The 15286-nt window shown below is 41.5% G+C and overlaps 1 protein-coding gene across 6 annotated transcripts in view; it reads left to right on the top strand.

Annotated features, from left to right (window-relative positions):
• The window catches only part of TMC5 (transmembrane channel like 5), an 83685-nt gene that overhangs the window by 17075 nt on the left and 51324 nt on the right, over positions 1-15286 (top strand). The window contains exon 1 of one of the 6 annotated variants that reach the window (XM_032328063.1): positions 7539-7593. The exons of 4 other annotated variants lie outside the window; for them this stretch is intronic. The gene's annotated coding sequence lies outside the window, so the exon portion shown is untranslated. Of the gene's footprint in view, positions 1-7538; positions 7594-8244; positions 8267-15286 lie in introns of those variants that run through there. One more of the 6 variants, XM_032328065.1, reaches the window with a different exon arrangement.

The following is a 15286-nucleotide window of genomic DNA, read 5'->3' as shown; positions in this document are numbered from 1 at the left end:
TCTGCCTGGGTTTCTCCCTCTGCCTGGGCACACTCTCTCTCTCTCTGTCAAATAAATAAGCAAAATCTATAAAAATAAATAAATAAATAAATAAATAAATAAATAAATAAATTAGAGGTGCCTGGGTGGCTCAGAGGGTTAAGCTCTGCCTTCGGCTCAGGTCACGATCTTAAGGTCCTGGGATCGAGCCCCACGTCGGGCTCTCTGCTCAGCTGGGAGCCTGCTTCCCCCCGTCTCTGCCGGCCTCTCTGCCTACTTGTGATCTCTCTCTCTCTGTCAAGTAAATAAATAAAATCTTTTAAAAATTTTAAATTAATTGGGGTGCCTGGGTGGCTCAGTCAGTTAAGTGTCTGCCTATCTGCTCAGGTCATGATCCCAGGCTCCTGGGATCAAGCCTCGCATAGGGCTCCCGCTTGGCGGGAAGCCTGCTTCTCCCTCTGCCACTCCCCTGCTTGTGTTCCCTCTCTCGCTGTGTCTCTCTCTGTCAAATGAATAAGTAAAATCTTTTTTAAAAAATTTAAAAAAATAAATTAACTAAAATTAAACAAAATTAAAATCCAGTTCCTCCCTTGCACTAGCCACATTTTAAGTACTCGGTATATACATGTAGCTAGTGGCTGCTGTAGTGGACAGCATTGTGTAGGATGATTATATCATGGTAGAAAGTTCTGTTAGTATTGCTTTAGATGATCTCTAGAATGGGCTTTCTCAACCTCACCACTATCAACATTTTGGGTCAGATAATTCTATTTTGGGGACTGTTCTGTACATTGTAAGATGTTTAGCATATCTCTGGCTTCCTCCACCTATTAGATGCCAATATCACACACCTCACCCCGAGTTGTGACAATAAGAAAGGCTTCCAGAGGTTGTGAAATGTGGTATCTGAAGGCAAAATTGCACTGATTGAGAATCAATGCCCGAGACACATGGCTTCTACCAATCTCTTTCTTTTTTTTTTTTTTTTAAAGATTTTATTTATTTATTTATTTGACAGACAGAGATCACAAGTAGGCAGAGAGATAGGCACAGAGAGAGGAAGGGAAGCAGGCTCCCTGCTGAGCAGAGAGCCCGATGCGGAGCTCAATCCCAGGACCCTGGGATCATGACCCGAGCCGAAGGCAGAGGCTTTAACCCACTGAGCCACCCAGGTGCCCCTACCAATCTCTTTCTGAAAGAAGGAAAGCCAGCCACACACCCTGCACTTCAGACAAGAGTGTTGGTACCTTAATGCAGATGTCATTTTGCAATTTCCTTGCATTGGTCTGCTTTACATAGAAGGCCTGTGGGCCTCACCTACTTTGGGGACAGTCTTATATACAAGAAAGTCTTGTTACAAAATGTCATTTGCAGGGCACTTGGCTGGCATGGAAAGAGCGTGCAACTCTTGATCTCTGGGTCCTGAGTTTGAGCCCCACATTGGGTGTAGAGGTTCCTCAAAAATTATTTTAAATAAAATATTTAAAGCTTTAAATATTTTAAGATTTTTAAATTAAAGTATTCTTAAAATTAAATATTTTAAAATAAAATAAAAACTTAATATATTTTTTACAATGTCATTTGGATGGAGAGGGGTTTTGGTTTCAGTATGTGTGAGACTGCTGGAAGGAACCTGGGGAGTCCTGGGAGAGTCCAGAGACTTCTCACCAAGAATGAATTGTAGTAGAAAGGAGGTATCTTCGCTAGTGTAATGAGATTTGAGAGCCTTCAAAGCATCTATATCAATAAAAGAGTGATCCCATCCTAGATTTTACTTGAATTTTCCTCTGAAGTTTACTTGGTGACATTTGTCAGTTCTATCATCCCAAGTATCCCAAATTATTTAAAAACAATGTTAGAGTCATCTTAATTTGATTATAGAAAGCACTTGTGACCTTCACGGTAACCGCAGTACATTAGACCATTCTCCGGGTGGATTTTTGCCATGTCTAGGTGATGCCCCTCATGAATTTAAAGTCCGTGTTCATTTTCCAGCCTCTGACTCTTTCTCACATTTTTAGCAAGCTAAAGATCTTACATTCTTTTAAAATACATATATATTGGGCGCCTGGGTGGCTCAGTGGGTTAAGCCGCTGCCTTCGGCTCAGGTCATGATCTCAGGGTCCTGGGATCGAGTCCCGCATCGGGCTCTCTGCTCAGCAGGGAGCCTGCTTCCTCCTCTCTCTCTCTCTCTGCCTGCCTCTCTGCCTACTTGTGATGTCTCTCTGTCAAATAAATAAATAAAATCTTTAAAAAAAATACATATATATTTTTAAAGATTTTATTTATTTATTTGATAAAGAGAGTGACATAGTGAGAGAGGAAACACAAGCAGGGGGAGTGGGAGAAGGAGAAGCAGACTTCGCTGAGCAGGAGCCTGATGTGGAGCTCGATCCCAGAACCCTGGGATCATGAAATGAGCCAAAGGCAGATGCTTAAGGACTGAGCCACCGAGGCACCCCTAAAAATATAATATATTTTTAAAAATTTAGAGGCAGGGAAGGGGAAGAGGCAGAGGAAGAAGAAGAGAGAATCTTGAGTAAATTCCATGCCCACTGTGGAGCCTGACATGGGGGGCGGGGGGCGTCCCACGACTCCAAGATTATGACCTGAGCTGAAACCAAGAGTCTGGTGCATAACTAACTGAGCCACCCAAGTGTTCCTCTACTTGCATTCATAAAATATAATTACCTTTCTTTGGAAATTAAGCAAATGTCTTAAAAATTAAGTAAATTATTTTATGAAGGGGAAATATAAAGAAAGAACAGGAATATATATCCATTTAGCTCTATTTATATTTTTCCCTCCTATTCATAGTTTTGATACTGGTCTTTTGCAAACACAGACCTTATTTTCTGAAGGATCCCAATGTATAGTTGTTTTTTGTTTGTTTGTTTTCCCCAAACCTATGGTTACGACTACACCTGGGTCAAAGGTGGATACAGTCTCTGAGAAGTCCGTGGGGCATGAACTAATGCTTAGTTACCGGAGGGTTTTATGAAATGGGTGATTGAAGGTTTTGCCCTCACATGGTTGTAAGATACTATTTAAATTGCCTTTATTTCCTTGTTCTAAACATTACACAGTGCAGATAAAAGATTCCAAAGCATTTGTTTGTAGTGGTGTGGGTGGTGACAGCCAAAGTAATCACTAAGCTAATATGGTAACAAAGAACATAAACAAAATCTAGGTTTCTGCTGAAATGTGGGTTTGCTTAGGGTAGCTTCCTGCCCTGGTAACTGCTCAGGGATGGGCGGTGGCCTTCACTTCTTGTGTTGGAATCGTCTTTGCAAGGTCAGGTGCCTGAGAATGAAATGGAGGCTTCCAGAACTGTGATTATGAAAGCTTGCTTGAAACGAGAGGCCTGGGAATGGACCATTTCTTCTTTTAAAATCCTTTTCTCTTCCCTTTCAGGAATTCTTAGAATTACAGACTGGTATTTTGTGTGCATGTGTTGGGGGAAGGGGTTGCGATGCAATTATATTACTATGTAATGTCTGTTGTATCCCAGGATTTAGTCTTCTGTGTTCCGCCTTCATGATTTTTGCCCCTTTTCTTACCGTGCGTACTAATATTTATCTATCTTTTTTTTTAACCTAACAGATTTATTTTATTTTTTATTATTTTTTATTTTTTTATTTTTAAAAGATTTTAGTTATTTATTTGACAGAAAGACAAATCCCAAGTAGGTAGAGAGGCAGGCAGAGAGAGAGAGGGAAGCAGGCTCCCTGCTGAGCAGAGAGCCCGATGTGGGACGTGATCCCAGGATCCTGGGATCACGACCTGAGCCAAAGGCAGAGGCTTTAACCCACTGAGCCACCCAGGTGTCCCCTAACAGATTTATTTTAAAAGGAAGCTTATGTCATTATTGTAAATGGAAAACTTATGTTGCTTGCTTATAAATATAGGTGACTAAATATTTATATATAAACATACATACAAGGAAAACCAAACCATGTTGTTAAATCCTAGCTAGATGATGCTGAGTGAAGGCAGTCAGTCTCAAAGGGCTGCATTCTGTGTGGTTCCATTCATTCAATATTTTGGAAAAATGCAAAGCTAGAGTCGCAGAGAATAGATCAGTGGTGGTGGACAGAGGGTGGTAGGAGTTGATCACAGAGGGATGGCACAAGGGAGTTTTTGGGTAATGGTACTGGTCTGTATCCCAGTGGTGATGGTGGTATGCATGTGTTCAAACGTGTAGAACTAGACACCAAAGATATTTTTTGTATGCTAATTTCAAAAATAAATTCTAGTCGAAAGTTGTGGCCTCATGAAGGTTCTGAGCTTGGAGCTTTGCTCTGTCTTTGTTGAAAAAGAGACAGTAGCAAATTCAGATAAGTGTTAAAGACTAACACCAATGGAGCCTTTACCTAGTTGTTAGTTAGAAATATTGAATGGGAATTAAGAAAGAAGAAATGATCGCCAGAAGATTCCTTACTATTAAAAAAAAAAAAAAGATTCCTTAGTATTTTCCACAAGGGGAATGATTCTTTCAAAAATCCCTGAACTGTGGCGCCTGAGCGGCTCAGTGGGTTAAAACCTCTGCCTTCGGATCGGGTCATGATCCCAGGGTTCTAGGATGGAGCCCCACATCGGGCTCTCTACTCAGCGGGGAACCTGCTTCCCCCTCTCTCTCTGCCTGCTTGTGAACTCTCTCTCTGTGTCAAATAAATAAATAAAATCTTAAAAAAAAATCCTGAACTGATCCCAAACGCTCAGTTTATTTATTTATTTTTTTAAAGATTTTATTTATTTATTTGACAGAGAGAGAGAGTTCACAAGCAGGCAGAGGGGCAGGCAGAGAGAGAGGGGGAAGCAGGTTCCCTGCTGTGTGGAGAGCCCCATGTGGGGCTCAATCCCAGGACCCTGAGATCATGACCCCGAGCCAAAGGCAGAGGCTTAACCCTCTGAGCCACCCAGGTGCCCCCCAAACCCTCAGTTTATAAATGGGATATGTTTGTGCCGAAAATTGGACCCAGGCATGAGAAATGCTATCTGTGTGAACCCTCCCACCAGCCCCCTTACCCAGAGGAGTCCAGTTGATCCCAGTGTAGGTTTGTTTTGCCTTTCATTGGTTGAGATGTCCTCATCATGATGGACCCCACGTGATGGATGAGATGAATGAGAACTTTGTAGGACAACCTTCATTTGTTCATGCAACAAATATTAATTGAGAGCTCTTACATGCCAGGCATGGTACTAGATGCTGGGCATATGAGGAGCAAAATAGTGTAACTCCTGCCATGGCAGAGCTTTCAGTCTAGTGGAGGACAAGTATTGAACAATACAAGCACAGAAAGTAATATATAATTACAAACTGGTAAGTCCCATGGGCAAAAGGACAGGATGCTATGATAGAGGCTCAAGGGGAACTATTTGCATGTCCAGGAATAAAGGAGACCGCTCTGTAAAGCAGCATTTAAGGTGATACCTTAAGGATGAAGGGTTAGCCTGGCCAAGAGTGAAGGGACAAGCATTCTAGGCAGAAGGAATAGCATGTTCAAAGGCCATGACCCAGGAAAACAGGCCAGTGTGTCTAGTGCAGGGCATAGCGAACTACGTCCCTGGGTTCAGATGTGGCCTGTGAACTAAGAATGGTTTTTATATTTTAAAATTGTTGGCAAAAATCAAAACAATAGTTGATGGCATAGAAAAATTATATGGCATTCAAATCTTGGTGTCCATAAATTGGAACACAGACCTCTTCGACTATATATTGCCTCGGGCTGCTTTTGTGCTAGCCATTGTGTGAGTCATTGCTACAGAGTTCATGCTGTTCCACAAAGCTTAAAATAGTTCCTGTCCGATTCTTTACCGAAAAAGTGTGTTAACCCTTGACTTAGAGGGTGAAGAACAAGGGGAGAGGTAGGAGGAGCCAGTTCGTGGATACTTTTCACACCATAGTAAGGTGTTTGTTTATTTTTTATTTATTTAACTATATTTTGAGGGTGTGCCTGTGTGGCTCAGTCAGTTAAGCATCAGCCTCTGGCTCAGGTTGCGGCACCAGGGTCCTGGGATCAAGTCCTGCATCAGGATCCTTGATCAGCAGGTAACCTGCTACCCCCTCTCCCTCTGCCACTCCCCCTGCTCTTACCGTCTTTCTCTCAAAAGCAGGGGGAGTGGCAGAGGGAAAGGAGAGGGAGAGAGTCTCAAGCAGGTTCCACACCCAGTGAGGAGTCCTCTGCTGGCCAACCCTGAGATCCTTACTTGAGACAAAACCAAGAGTTAAGACACTCAAACCAACTGAGCCACCCAGGTGCCCCTATTTATTATTATTATTACTATTACTATTATTACTTTTTGTTGTTATTGTTAAGATTATTTTTTAAAGATTTTATTTATTTATTTGACAGACAGAGATCACAAGTAGGCAGAGAGGCAGGCAGAGAGAGCGGGGAAGCAGGCTCCCTGCTGAGCAGAGAGCCCGATGTGGGGCTCAATCCCAGGACCCTGGGATCATGACCTGAGCCGAAAGGCAGAGGCTTTAACCCACTGAGCCACCCAGGCGCCCCGTTAAGGTTTTATTTATTTAAGAAATCTCTGCTCCCAATGTAAGGCTTGAACTCATGACCCTGAGATGAAGCGTTGCATGTTCTTCCAACTGAGCCAGCCAGGCAGCCCACAGTAAGGAGTTTAGATGTTATTCTTGATTCTGTGGAAAGCCATTGAGCAGGGTTGGGATGGAGGTGGGGGAGTTACTGAGTCAGTCTCTCTCTCTCTCTCTCTCTGTTTTTTAACTTTTGGCATATGGTCTGGTTTTTCTAGAGCTCCCAGGAGACCCGTTCCTCTGGATAAGAGAATACTCTTCGGCTCGTATCTGTACCCCCAAGTTTTGCTTCACCTTTGCTCTTTGCCATCCTGGTAGGGGAGGTAGGCTGCAAGTGTCCCATTTGTCAGTTGTTTTTGTCAAGTGCAGGTGGGGCTGGAAATGTGTTCAGGGCTATTGGTTTTTTAATTTACTTTCATTGGTGGGATGAATGCTATGCTCAGCGTTTCAATGAGAGTTTTATTGTGTTTATTTTGAGGCTCTAAGTAAATGACACAGTTCAAAAACAATATGCTTTGATTGTAGCTAATTTTGATTCATTTGAAAGCTTCTGTAGTTTATTTGGGAACTGAGGAAAAGAGCCTTCACGTGCTCAGCTTATTCTAGCATTTTCTCTTCCATTTCCCCCATAGACACAGTGCTTTAGTGTTTTGCTTTTTTTAGAAAATGGGTTTTCACTTTGAAATGACTGTGATTTCGGAAGATTCTTGTTTCCTTTCTCTTATGTTGTGATAAAATACATATGATATTAAATTTATCTTCTTAATCATTTTTAAGTATACAATTCAGTACTGTTACATACATTCACATTGTTATGCAAACCATCTCTAGAAGTTCCTCATCTTGCCAAACTGAAACTATGTACCCATCAAACAACAAATAACAATTCCCCATTTCCTTCTCCTCCCAGACCCTGGCAACCATTATTCTGCTGCTTATTTGCATTTCTGTGAATTTGACTACTCTAGGTAACTCATATAACCAGAGTCATGCGTGTTTGTGTTTCTGTGCCTGGCTTGTTTTACTTACCATAATGTCCTCAGAGTCCATCTGTGTTATAGCAGGTATCAGAATTTCCTTGCTTTTTTTTTTTTTAAAGATTTTATTTATTTATTTGACAGATATCACAAGTAGGCAGAGAGGCAGGCAGAGAGAGAGAGGCAGGCAGGGAAGCAGGCTCCCCAATGAGCAGAGAGTCCGATGCGGGGCTTGATCCCAGGACCCTGGGATCACGACCCGAACCGAAAGCAGAGGCTTTAATCCACTGAGCCACCTGGGCGCCCCAGAATTTCCTTGCTTTTTAAGGCTGAATAATATTTCAATATGTGGATAAAATTTTTTTTATCCCTTCATCCATTGATGGACACAGGTTGCTCCCACCTTTTCACTTTTGTGAATAATGCTGCTATGAAAACGTGTGTGTGTGTGTATATACATATTTTTTGAGATGCTGTTTTTAATTCTTCTTGATGTATGTCGAGTCGTGAAATTGCTGGATCAGATGGTAATTCTATTTTTAATGTTTAATTTTTTAAAAAAGATTTATTTATTTATTTGAGAGGGAGAGAGAGAAAGAGAGAGATCAAGCAAGCAGTGGGAAGGGGCAGAAGGAGAGGGAGAAAAGAGTTCCAAGTAGACTCAGAGCTAAGCCCAGAGCCCAGTGCAGGGCTTGATCTCACGACATTGATACCTGAACTAAAATCAAGAGCCAGTCGCTTAACCAGCTGAGCCACCCAGGTACCCATGTATTTTTAATTTTTTAAGAAACTGCCCTCTGTCTTCTATAATGACTGTATCATTTTACTTTCCCACTAGCAAAGCCCAGGGATTCCAATTTCTCCACATCCTCATCAACACTTGTTGTTTTCTGTTTTCCCTGATAATGGCCATCCTAATGGAAAAGATGTGGCATCCCATTGTGGTTTTGATTTTCATTTCTCTTATGACTCATGATGTTGAGCATTTTTTTTCATGTGCTTTTTGGCTATTTGTAAATATTTTTTGGAGAAATGTCTATTCAAGTTTGTTGCCTTTTTTAAAAATCTGATTCTTTGTTTTGTTGGGTTTTTTATTGTTGTTGATTTGTGGTAGCTCTTTATATAGTCTGGATATTAACCCTTATCAGATATATGATTTGTAAAATATTTTCTCCCATTCCATGGATGCCTTTTCACTGTTTGGATTGTGTCTTTTCATGTACAGAAGGTTTTCATTTTTATGTAGGCCAGTTGATCTATTTTTATTTTTGTTGCCTGGGTTTTTAGGTCATACCCAAGTCCAGTGGTGTGAAGCTTTTCTGCTGTGTTTTCTTCTAAGAGTCTTATAGTCTTAGGTCCTATTTTTAGGTCATTATCCATTTTGAGTCAGATTTTGTATGGTAGAAGGTAAGAGTCCAATTTCATTCTTTTGCATGTGGCTCTCCAGTTTCTCAAACACCATTTATCGAAAAGACTGTCCTTTCCTAATTGAATGATTTTGGTACCCTTGGCAGATATCATTTGATCTTCTATGCAAGGGTTTATTTCTGGGCTTTCCATTCTGTTCCAATGGTCAATGTTTTTGTCTTTAAAATACTTATTTATTTATTTAGCAGGGGAAGGGGCAGAGGGCAAGGGAGAGAGAGAATCTTAAGCAGATTGCATGCTGAGCACAGAGCCTGATATGGGGCCTGATCCCATGACCCTGAGATCATGACTTGAGACAAAATCAAGAGTCAAACACTTAACCAACTGAGCCACACAAGAGCCTTTATGTATCTGTCTTTATGCCAATTCTTGCCTCCTTTTATTCAGACTTTTTTACTCTTTTTCCTTTCTGCAAAGAAGGCTTCTTTTCACCTGAAGCAGAGTTATGTTGTTTTTATTTTCTGTCTTTAATAGGGGGAAAAGTGTGATCCGGTTTCCCTCTTTGCTTGAGCAATCTTCATTAATTGTTCCAAATATGTAATTAAATAAGTAAATCAAAAAGTGAAAAATCCATATGTGTAGGAGATGGTTCAGTGTAGTAGTTAAGAAACTTATATTCATATCCTTGTTCCCACTTACTATCTGCGAGAACACACGGAAGTTACCAGGTGTTTCTGAGCCTCAATTTGTCATCTGTAAGATGGGAGCATGGAGAGTCTCTGTGCTGAATCAAGTGAAAACAAAGCAAGAGTGTGCGTGTACATCATTCTGCTCACTTCCTGGCTCAGAATAATAGTATGAATTATTACATCTCAGAAGTACACATTTTCTTACTTTGTCCACTTCACTTCTTCATTTAGCTTTCCCCTTCACCCAAAATGTCCTCTTCTATCTCTTTTATGACAAAGTCTCCTTTTTGCTCTGCACATCCTTTTAAAAAATATATTTTACTTATTTATTTGAGAGAGAGAGAGCAAGAGAGAAGACGAGTGGGAGGTGGGGAGAGGGAGAAGCAGATGCCCTACTAAGCAGGGAGCCTGACACAGAGCTCCATCCCAGGACCCCGGGATCATGACCTGAGCTGAAGACAGATGATTAACCTATTGAGCCCCGCAAGAGCCCCTAGATCCTTCTACATTAATAACAGTTTAACTCAGCTATTCTGAAACACAGGGGTGGGGTGATGGGATAGTGATTTTGTCCCCAGCAGACATTGGGAAATGCCTGGGACATTTCTGGTTGTCACACCTTGGGGGAGGAGCTACTGGCACCTCATAGGTAGAGGCCAGGGGGGCTGCTGGACCTCCAATCATGCACAGCTTCCCAACAACAAAGAATTCTCTCACCTCAAATAGGAACAGTGCTGAGATTGAGAAAACCTAGTTTAATGGAGGCTAATCCTGACATTCTTGTTTTTCTATATTAGCATCTTGCACCTGACTTTCTCAAGCTGCCTATAGGACTGCCTGGGAGTAATCCAATGAAAAGGAAGAAAGAGCAGTTTGGGGGAGTATTCCTGGTTGTGCTTCTGAAATGACAATGTGGCAGTGAAAAGGCTATTGGAAATTAGTGCAGCTACTTTGGGACCATCTCCAGTAACATTGAAAACACTGAAGCCAAACAGATGGTGGCTCTTTGGAACTAGTTATGAATTTCTACAGGATTACTTCAGTGACTGTGACCATCAGTCTTAATATGCCTGTATCTTACATCATTTACATTTATTGGAATGTAGCTAGCATAGGCAACATTGATTTCACTTAGGTTGAGAGGTTTACCCTGTCAGTTGTTGGCATGACAGATTTCACCTTTTTATATATATTTTTAAGGATTTTAGTTATTTGAGAGAAAGAGTGTGCCCAAGCATGAGCTAGAGGTGGGGGAGGGGCAGAGGGAGAAGCAGACTCCCTACCAAACAGGAAGCCAACAGAGGGGCTTGATCCCAGGTCCCAGGATCACAACTCTAGCCAAAAGCAGACACTTAGCTGACTGAGCCACCCATGTGCCTCCAAAGTTCACCTCTTTAAAAGATAAAATGTGCAGCTGAAAATAGAATTTGTGGTGGTGATGGTATGAGGTGATGTTCTGCGTTTGGTGCTGTTTTCAAGGCCATTGGCTGCTCTTTCCTTTTCTTTCAGGTAATAATAACTGGCCTCAATTAATGCACATGGTTCACATCTTCATGGTCACAATTCTAGCCTTGCTCTGGGGCAGGAGATGGATGAAGGAGATTAGAGAGAGGGGCCATGCATAGCCAGCTCTCTTCTGCTGCTATGGGAAGATCTCAAGTATTCTTTTTGACAGCTCCATGATATTCCACTGTGCAGATGTGCTGCACTGCTTTGGCCCATCCCCTGTTCATGGTTTCTGGATTGTTTCCAGTTTTCTGTCATCACACACATGTCCTTATGATTTGTGAGGCTGCTTTGGTGATGCAGAACCGAGCTCATAGGTGGCATGCTTTGGCTTATGTTGTCTTAAGTCTGGGAAGGCTAAGAGGTAGGTGACATTCAGATAAGTAGCCAGAATGAGACCTCGTCAAGACTGTAGGATGTAATTAATCCCCTGAACACTCCTGGGCTAGCTGAATGACAAATGCACAATTGTTAGGATCATTCATTCAAACCAGGAGCCTTGCAAGATCAAACAGGGAGTCTACAATGAGCAGATTTAGAAGGCATATAATTGCTTGGGAATGTGATTGAAAACCACTGAAACTGTGAAGTGGGAAACCCTAAGTGGGATTCAAGAATGAGATGGATGTCAATGGGATGTCAAAAGGAGGACTCAGAATAGCTAGCTCAATAGCCCTTATGGGGAAGGTAGTAGAGCAATACAGTTTGGAGGCGGGGGGGAAGATATAGATATAGATAGATATAGATGATATAGATTTAGTATCCTCGTTGTGCTTTTTCAAGGGACAAAGCAGAAGTATTCTTTTGAAAGGGCAAGATATTTGTTTCCTTAAGAGTTAATAGGAAGCTATGAGTAGGGTTCTTGGAAGGTCACTCCTACTACATTTGATAATCAATACAAGACTATTTTCTTGTGGCTATTTCCTCCTCCCTCCTTTTTTTTTTTTTTTTTTTTAAAGATTTTATTTATTTATTTGACAGAGAGAAATCACAAGTAGATGGAGAGGCAGGCAGAGAGAGAGAGAGGGAAGCAGGCTCCCTGCTGAGCAGAGAGCCCGATGCGGGCCTTGATCCCAGAACCCTGAGATCATGACCTGAGCCGAAGGCAGCGGCTTAACCCACTGAGCCACCCAGGCGCCCACTCCTCCCTCCTTTTTTCCAGTCCTTTTCTGTGGGCTTAGCTCTTTGTTTATTTAGGAATTTGTCCCAGTGTGGGTAGTAGTGGTTAGAACACCATTTTTCTCTGTGTTGTGATAAAGAAGTAGAATATATAAGCTCCTGGCAGATGTTATCAGTGGAACAGAGAACTGTACCAACAAACTTGGAACTAATTGTTGGCTGATCACATATAAAATCTTTCTCTCTCTCTTATATGAGTATACAATATATTGTTTAACTCATAAAATGTATTTATTTTTTTAAAAATTAATCTTTAAAAACATATTTTATTTATTTATTTGACAGAGATCACAAGTAGGCAGAGAGGCAGGCAGAGAGAGAGGGAGACGCAGGCTTCCTGCTGAGCAGAGAGCCTTATGTGGGGCTCGATCCCAGGACCCTGGGGTCATGACCCGAGCCCAAGGCAGAGTCTTAATCCACTGAGCCACCCAGGCACCCCATAAAATTTATTTCTTGCTCATGCATTGGTAGGGGTGGACTGTGTTTTATATAGTCAGGCAGGAACCCAGGCTCATGAATGGGTCCCCATCTGAAATGACACTCACTGCCGTCTCAGGAAGAATAATGGAGCTAGAAGGTTGTATCTTGGCTCTTAAATGCTTTGGCTTGGAAGTGACATTGTCACTTAGACTCACAAACCATGGGCCAGAAATAACCATATCCCACTGCCTTTCTGCGTGGGGGCTGCTGATCTCACAGTGACCTGGAGGTGGCCCCAGTGTCTCCCCCCTCTACCCCTGCATCTTAGTCTGGATTTGCTAGAGCTTCTGAGCTTTTGCTGGTGACCCTGAACCCTGGCTTTATTTTGTGGTTATCCCATCCCTTTGGAAACATTCTTATGATATATTCTTTTAAGAAAATCATCCTGAGAAGTGTGGCCCTTTTGAAGAATTGGTATACTTCCTCTTTTCCAAGTAGTGAGTATCAGATAGACTTTCATGATTCCCTTTCAGTCCAGACTAATAAGAAGCTCACAGCAAAATTAAAACTCAGACTCAGTATGTTGATCTAGGAATTACGCAGAGTTACTCCTCCCTCTACTTCATTATAAAACATTGTCTATTTTTTATTATTTTTTAAAAAAAGATTTTACTTATTTGTCAGAAAGAGAGAGAGGGAGGGAATGAGAGAGGCAGGCAGAGGAAGAAACAGGCTCCCCAATGAGCAAGGAGCCCAATGCAGGACTTGATCCTAGGACCCTGGGATCATGGCCCGATCCAAAGATAGCTGCTTAACTGACTGAGCCACACAGGTATCCAGAAACATTGTCTGTTTTTTAATCATGTCCTGGTTGAGTGTATGACTTTTATTATCCACCCCAGCTTCCCTCTCTTTTAGAACTTGCCAGGGTTAATAAAAACAAATAATGGTAAATAATAGCTTCTTTTCAGTGAATCCTTCCTTGGTGCCAACTGCTTTATGTGCCTTATCTTGTTAATTCTTTACAACAGGCTTATGAGATATTATTGTTGGGATTGGATAGGCCAGGAAACAGACTCAGAGAGGTTAAGTGGCTTGCCCAGGTCCCCACAGCCAGCAGATGGAAACTAAATCCAATTACACCTGATGCCAAGGGCTGGGCCCCTAACCACTTTCATTTAATAGCACCACACACATAATTAGATTCAGATAACGTATCCTGTCCTTACTTAGCTTTGCTTTCATTAATTCAGATTTTCTGTGATATACATATAAGAAAATTGGGAATGTTATGAGCCGGAGCCATTCTTTTTTTCATAGCCCCTTGGGGGAAATAGAGTGTTTTATGTTATGGCTTCTAGCTTAGGTCTTTTTCCTTTCATTTTTCTTTTAAAAATTAAAGACAAATATATTTATAGAGATGTGTGCAATTTTCAAGTGTATTTGATGAATTTTCACACACATACATACACCACACACGCACACACACACACGTACACAGATACCCATGTAACTGTCACCCAGATCAAAATATGGAACATTCTAGCACCCAGACACCCCCTCATGTCATTTCCCATCTCCTCCCTTCCCCAAGGTAATCACTATTCTGACTTCTAGCACCATTTGCTCGTTTGCCTGTTCTGAACTTCAGGTAAATGTTATTGAGTCTGTACACTTCTGTATCTGGCTCTTGGGGTCATTGTTACATACATGATCTGTATCCATGTCATTGCATGTAGCAGATGGTCAGTCTTTGTTACATCTGTGTGGTATTTCATCGTATGAATATGCTACTGTTTATTGACTTCTACTGTTGAAGGACATTAGGTTGTTTCCAGTTTCTGGCATCTATGGAAAAAAAGCTGCTGTGAATGCTGTTCTTGCCTCTTGGTGGACATATTCATTTCTCTTAGGTTGGTATTGTTGTACCAGGTTTCACTTTATTGAATTTAGAAGGCATCAGTTAGCTTTTTAGATGTGATAGCTAGGGTTTTGGTAGGCCACGGAAATCCTAGATCATATATATGTTAATTTGTGGTCTTAAATATAAGCAAATAATTTGCATTATCACATAACATTTAGTCTTTGTGACACTAACAGTTTGTGTAGATGTTTCTGTGCGTGTGTGTGTATGTGTGTACATGTGCATGTGTGTAGATGTTTCTGTTTGCAAAACTGGATATATCCATCAGGATTCTTCTCTTTCATTAGCAAGTGACAGAAACCCAACTTAAAACTAACTTACGTCAAAAGGGAATGTAATGATTCAGGTGTCCAGGGGTCAGCTGTCTTCAGGCATGGCTGGATTCTGGTGCTTGAACATTGTTGTCAGTATTTGATCTTTTGGTTTATCTCGTGGCTCTTACCTCTTCCCTATTGACATTCTCAGACAGGCTTCCTCCACTGGTGACCATTGACAGCTTCAGTCTTATAACTTCCTAACCCAAAGTCCAGCCACAAAAGAGAGCATCTCTCTTCCCAACATTTCTAACAAAACTCAGTAATTGAATCTCACTTGTTCTGACTGGGTTCTGTACCCTGACCCAATCACTGTGGCCAGGAAGAAGAGAATTCTGCTTGAGTCATACATCCACCTGTGGCCCATGTGGATTGAGAGG

This window comes from Mustela erminea, chromosome 20 (assembly GCF_009829155.1).
Source record: "Mustela erminea isolate mMusErm1 chromosome 20, mMusErm1.Pri, whole genome shotgun sequence".
Taxonomy (NCBI): Eukaryota; Metazoa; Chordata; class Mammalia; order Carnivora; family Mustelidae; genus Mustela; species Mustela erminea.
The sequence above is the reverse complement of the archived record's forward strand: the minus strand, read 5'-3'. Positions and strand labels throughout refer to the sequence as shown.